We start from the raw sequence: 6,828 nt of genomic DNA, 5'->3' as shown, positions 1-6,828 counted from the left end.
TAGACATTATGTTGGAAATGAACTATACACCTTCATGGGGGAGGGGAATCAGGAGGGGGAAAACTGGGAGAGAATGAGGGAGGGGAGACACTGTTTGAAAGGAAATGTTCTCATTACCTAATGAGTCAAGTAACTATAACCCCTCTGTACATCACCTTCACAATAAAAATAATTTTAAAAAGACATGGCTAGTCCACTTGTTTTGTTTTTTTTTTTGCCAGTCCTGGGGTTTGAACTAAGGACCTGAGTACTGTCCTTGGGCTTTCTCAAGGCTAGAGCTCTACCACTTGAACCAGCTTTTTTTTAAAAATATATGTGGTACTGAGGAATTGAACCTGGGTCTTTGTGCATGCTAATCAAGCACTCTACCACTAGGCCAAACTCCCATTTGTATGTAACCCCTCATTTGTATGTATTGTTGTGACAAACTGGTAAGGGAATCTGGTTGTAGGAAAAGAATCATCTGTGAAGAAACTCAGAGCACGTCAGTCACTTATACAGTGGATTGGATTTCAGTGGGTTCAAATCTAAAATGCTGTGCCTTTCACCATCAGGCCATTGTGTCAGTCACCATAGACCAGTTCTTCATGGTTCTTCAAAGGCAGATTTGATCAGCGCTGGTAGCTCATGCCTGTAATCCTAGCAACTCAAGAGGCTGAGATCTGAAGACTACAGTTCAAAGCAGCTCAGGCAGGGAAGTTTGTGAGACTCATCCCCAGTTAACTCCCTGAAAACAGGGAGAGAAGTGAGGCTGTGACTCAGGTGATAGAGTGCTAGCCTTGAGCAAAAAACGCTCAGGGTGAGTGCCCAGGCCTTGAGTTGAAGCCCAAAGACAGGAAAAAGAAAGACAGAAGTCCTTTGGTTTCAATGTAATACTGTTTTTCTAGTCAGTAAACACCATTGTGATACCCATACCATCTTTTTATGTGTGAACACCAATGAATTGATTGTGTGACAAATTTAAACCAATAAAGTATTGAAATATCACAAATTTAACCTCAGTTCCTTTGTAAATATGTATTTTGTATGAATATACAATGATATATAAAATCTATTTTCTCTTTAGTGTTCTTGCACCTGTTCTAATGTCAAAAGAGATTAGTATATTCAAGTTCTTTAGAAATTTACGTTTATTAATAATAATGTGATAAAGTTTAATATGAGAGAGCAATTAATGTTGCTAATTGAAATGTAGTTGACTTTACCATAATTCTACTAAAAGACTGGGACTGTGACTGCTACATTTACAGAGTTATTTCATGGCATTAAAAAAAGTTATTTTATTTAGTTATTTTTTTTGGCCAGAAGTGTAGCCTAGTAGTAGAGTGCTTGCCCAACATGCATGAAGCCCTGGGTTCAATTCCTCAGTAGTGGTGTTGTGGCTCAAGTGGTAGAGTGCTAGCCTTGCACAAAAGTGCTCAAGGACAGTGTTCAGACCCTGAGTTCAAGCCCAAGGACTGGCAAAAATGAAAAAAAAAAAAAAGAAGAAATTTTAACTTTTTTGGTGCTGTTCCTGGGGCTTGTGCTCAGGGCCTGGATGCTGTCCCTGAACATTTTTACTTAAAGCTAGAGCTCTATCTCAGCTCTGCTTCTGGACTTTTAGGCTAAGTATAAATCATGGTCCTCAGATCCCAGCCTCCTGAATAGCTAGTACTACAGGTGTGAGCCACCAACACCTAGCTAGAATAAAAGTTATTATTATTATTTTGCCAGTCTTGGGCTTGAGTTCAGTGCCTGAGCACTGTCCTTCAATTTTCTCAAGATTAGAGAGAGCTCTTCCACTTGAGCCTCAGCACCACTTCTGGCTTTTTTCTATGTAGTGGTACCGAGGAATCGAACCCTGGTCTTCATGCATGCTAGGCAAAGCACTCCTCACCACTAGGCCAAACTCCCAGCCTCAATAAAAGTTAATTTTAAATAAGCATAAAGAAATTATCCAATTAAAATTTGGATTAAATTTGTTTCCTAGGTAATAGGTTTCTAGTGCTCAAAAATCTGAAGTTATTTAAAAAAAAAGTACATGGTAAAAACTTCCCTTCTTAAATGCACTATTTGTGTGTCTTGTTAATCCATCTCTTTTCTCCAAATACCCATTGTTATAAATATTCTTTACTCTCTGAAATTCGTATTTGCCATGTCTTATATGTAAAGCCTAGCATATTTAAGCACAGTTCTCTACTTGTCTTTCTTTAATTAGTCATGGAACTTTCCTGCTACCAGTGGGAGGGAGTTCCTGTTTACCTGCAAAATCACAGGTACTTGAAAAAAAATATATTTTTAATGCCGAACCTGGCTACTTGAGCTGAGGGCCAGGGCTCTGTCCCTCAACTTCTTTTGTTCAACGCTAATACTCTACCACTTGAGCCACAACTCCATTTCTAGCTTTTTGGTATTAATTGGAAATAAGAGTCTCACAGACTTTCCTGTCTAGGTTGGCTTCAAACCATGATCTTCAGATCTCAGCCTCCCTAGTAGCTAGAATTATAGGTGTGAACTACTGGGGTCCAGCCACAAACTTATTATTTTTTAATTAATTAGTATTGTATTCAATAATCATATAAGAGGATTTCAGTTTAATATGTCCACCTATGTGTACAATTCTTGTCGCTTCCATCACTCTCCCCTCCACCTATTTCAACTCTCCACCTACCTTACCCACAATTTCCCAGTTCCATTTTTGTGTATCTACAGTGAATGTTTGACTGTATTTACTCATCATTCATCTTTCCATTCTTCTGTTTTCTCTTCCCTTCTGCCATCACCCTCCCTAGCCAAGACACAAACTTGAAAAGAATTTCAAAAGAATATCTCACAACCAGAAACTTAAAAAAACAAACAGGTTCTAGGACTTGAACTCAGAACCTGAGTACTGTTCCTGAGTTTATTAGGGTTCTGCCACTTGAGCCACAGTCCACCTCTGGCTTTTTTGGAGTACTTTAGTGGAGATAAGAGCCTTTCTTGCCTGGGCTGGCTTTGAACCGTGATCCTCAGATCTCAGCCTGCAGCACAGCTAGGATTATAGGAGTGAGCCAACAACCATCAGGAACTTTTAGCAAGGATTTATTTCAGTTCATCAGGATAAAACAAGGAGAAATAGAGGAAGGGGGTGGGGAACCAAACCAATCATTTCCCCTTCTTAGCATAGGAAATGGGAGTAAAGAATCAAAGTGGGGGACAGGAGTTTGGCCTAGTGGTAGAGTGCTTGCCTAGCATGCATAAAGACCCGGGTTCAATTCCTCAGTACCACATACATATAAAAAAGCCAGAAATGGTGCTGTGGCTCAAGTGGTAGAACTCTGGCCTTGAGAAAGTCCAAAGACAGTGCCCAGGCCGTGAGTTCAAGGCCCAGGACTGGCAAAAAAAAAAAAAAAAGGAATCAAAATGGCGGTTTTTTATTACTAAGGTCTGTAAGCTAGAAGAATACAAGTGGTCATGTTATGTAGTAAGTCTCAATCATGAGTCAATGGTTCTGAGGGGTCAAGATGAGGCTGATTGTTCTTCTAAAACATGGAGCTGTCACGGAGGTTTACTCCAAAATAGGGGCACTTATGTGAGTTTCAGGATTTCCCTTTGCCAGCCATGTCCTCCAATTTTCTACACATTCAGGGAGCTTTTTTAAAGGTCTTGAAGGAGAAGGCAGACACAGATAGACCCTCTATGTCCCCTGCTTTTGTAATACAATTTTAAAAGAGGCAATGGGAAGGAGAGCTCGCTGCTTGGTTTTTTTCAGTTTACTTCCTGGTTCTAATTTTAGGTTGCTATCCTTTTAATATTTATTAATTTTTATGTTTCCTTATCTATTATTTCCCATATCAATATATAAAGATTTTCCCTCCCTTCCTTCTTTCCTTCCTCCCTTTGTTCTTTCTTTCTTTCCTTTCTTTCTTTTTCTTTTCTTTTTTTTTTGTAGTACTGGGGGCCACTGTGTATTGAGACCACACAGGGACTGCACACAGCCCCAGATGGAGCCTTGTGAGTTTTTACCTAGTGTGATCCTCAAACTGTGGTCCTCAGATATGTCTCCTAATACATAGAATTACAGGCTGAAGCCACTGTGCCTAGATTTTTAATAATCAGATCATATCTTCTGGTTTATTTTAGATACTAGTGCTAAATATCTTTTTTTTTTTTTTTTGCCAGTCCTGGGGCTGGAACACAGGGCCTGGGCACTGTCCCAGGGCTTCCTTTTGCTCAAAGTTTGCACTCTACCATTTGAGCCATAGCATCACTTCCAGCTTTTTCTGTGTGTGCCGTACTGAGGAATCAAAACCAGTGCATGCTATGCAATCACTCTACCACTAAGCCACATTCCCAGCCTTATTTTTTATTTTAAAAATTCACCTATGGCCAGGTGAGGTGGCTCACACTTGTAATCCTAGCTACACAGAAGGCTGAGATCTGAGGATCAAGGTTCAAAGCCATCCGGGGCACAAAAGAACCTGAGACTCTTATCTCCAGTTAACCTCTAGAAAAGGGGAAGTGGGGCTTGACTCAAGGGTAGTGTGGTAGCCTTGAACTGAAGAGTTCAGGGACAGTGCCCAGGCTGAGTTCAAGCCCCATGACCCACAAAAAATTCACCTATTAGGCTGGCTGGATACAAGGGGCTCCTTCCTACCTATCATCCTTACTACTCAAGAGACTGACATCTGAGAACTGAGTATCAAAATCAATCCAGACAGAAAAATCTACAAGATTCTTCAACTCCAGTTAGCCAACAAAAAGTCAAAACTGGAGATGTAGCTCAAGTAGTAGAGCCCCAGACATGAAAGAAGCAAGAGCATGAACCTTTGAGTTCAACCCCAGTACAAGATATCTAAATATAGTATAAATATATTGAATAAATATACTATATAGCATATGTAGTATATATATTATATGTAGTGTGTGTGTGTGTGTGTGTGTGTGTGTGTGTGTGTGTGTATTATGCTAGGGGGTCTATAATGAATCCCAGAATTCTCTATGGTTCCTTGGGACTGCCTCTTTGACTCTTATGTTGAGAATGTGTTTTCTGCAGTGACGATCAGGTGACAGAATGTGACTTCTCTGTGTTAGAGCATGGTAGCTGGTTTAGTGATTTATCTGATAGGGAATGTTCTCTGTGGGAGCAGGGTTGATGATGTCTCTCTAATTCAGCTACCTCTGCTTCAGTGAACACAGCTAAACCGGCCTGGAAAGCAAAAAGGAGACAATGCCATGAAGCCACAGGCAGAAAGACAGAGCTCTGGAGTATTCCTGACCAAATAAAGGCCTGCCAAGGAAGAATATGTGTTGACAGCATTTCTTAGGACATGCTTCAAGGATCACATTAAAAACATTTCCGCAGGGTACAGGCTTCAATCAGCAGAAGATGTTCTTGTGTCCCAAGAACCGTAGGGTGGAGTTTTCCAATGACCTCGGTGCGGAAGCCAACCCAGGGCTGCTAGAGTAATTAAATAGATTTCATGAAGTGTCAGCAAGGGCTCATGGCGAGATGTAGACCAACTTTTATGCATTATTACGTTCAGGTCCTGTAGAAAACATTCAGCCTAAGCTAATTGAGTGGGCTATTGAAGTAAGGAAACATTTATTAAAGAGGAAGATGTGGGTTTTTTTTTTGTCTTAGATGACAGTGTTTGAGGAAATCTTCCTGCTTAATTTAGTTTGTAAAATAGCTGTTTATATAAAATAGTTTATAAAATGATGAAGATAAGTTCTCCCTGAGGGTATTTTTCAGACAGATGCATTAACTCAGGGCCTGGGTACTGGCCTTGGACTTTCTCAAGGTTACCGCTCTACCACTTGAGCCACAGCACCACTTCTGGCCTTTTCTGTGTATAGGGTACCTAGGAATCGAACCCCAGGGCTTCATGCATGCTAGGCAAGCACTCTACCACTAGGCTATGCTCCAGGGCCCCAGATGCATGTATTCTTTATACAGATTTTGCTCACTAGGGATTCATATTCACTTTATATTAAATTCTAACAAAAATTTTAAACATTCTTCAAAGATAGATCTTATTGCATAAGAACAAGAGGTTGCTAGGCACTGGTGGCTAATGCATCTGAGGATCTCAGTTCAAAGCCAGCCCAGGCAAAAAAATCCGTGAGACTTTTATCTCCAATTAACTACCAGAAAACCAGCAGTAGCATTATGGTTTAAAGTGGGAGAGCTCTAGCTTTGTGCAAAAGAGCTCAAGGACAGTACCCAGACCCCCCAGTTCAAGCCCTAAAACCGACAAAACAAAACAAAACAAAAACCCAAAATAAGAGTTTGGGTATAATTCAGGACAAGATCTTAGGTTCAATCCCAAACAAAAACATATATGCATATATATATACATACATACATACATACACACCATATGTACATACATATCCATTAGTAGTTGATGATACAATTAACAGCTGAAGATGAACATTTAACAAATTTCTGTATCCCTGAGAAAAATTCTCAACAACTAAAGAAGAGAAGGGAACTTCCTGAACTTATTAAAGCAGCTATACAAACAATTTGCTGGTAATGTCCTAGCTCATGGTGTAATTATTTTGTCCAAAGACTGGGAAGAAGAGGATATCCACCCTGACCACGCCTACTCAGCACCATCCTGGAAGTCTTAGTCAAAGCAATGAGGCAAACAAAGCAAATCAGGCTCAGATAGGTAAGGAAGAGGTGAAACTGACAGAGAATTGTCTCCAGAGGAGAAAATGGCAGGTATAAAAGCTCTCAGAGCTAACAAGAAAGTTTAGCAAATTCACAGCATATTAAAATACATTTGAAAATCAACTGTGTTCTATGTACTAGTCGTGAAAAAAGTACTGTTTAGTATGGAACAAAGAGAGAGCAAAAAG

The 6,828-nt window shown here is 40.1% G+C and overlaps 1 long non-coding RNA gene across 1 annotated transcript; it reads left to right on the top strand.

Moving 5' to 3' along the window:
* The first annotated feature begins 2,195 nt into the window (after positions 1 to 2,195).
* On the top strand, positions 2,196 to 5,325 carry LOC150068510 (uncharacterized). The gene is made up of 2 exons (XR_016537290.1): positions 2,196 to 2,255; positions 5,149 to 5,325. It is a non-coding gene; the product is annotated as an uncharacterized LOC150068510 (long non-coding RNA).
* The last annotated feature ends 1,503 nt before the right edge of the window (positions 5,326 to 6,828 follow it).

This window comes from Megascapheus bottae, chromosome 1 (assembly GCF_031878675.1).
Source record: "Megascapheus bottae isolate mThoBot1 chromosome 1, mThoBot2.hap1, whole genome shotgun sequence".
NCBI classification, from domain to species: Eukaryota; Metazoa; Chordata; class Mammalia; order Rodentia; family Geomyidae; genus Megascapheus; species Megascapheus bottae.
Note: the sequence above shows the minus strand (reverse complement) of the source record. Positions and strands in the feature narration are given on the sequence as shown.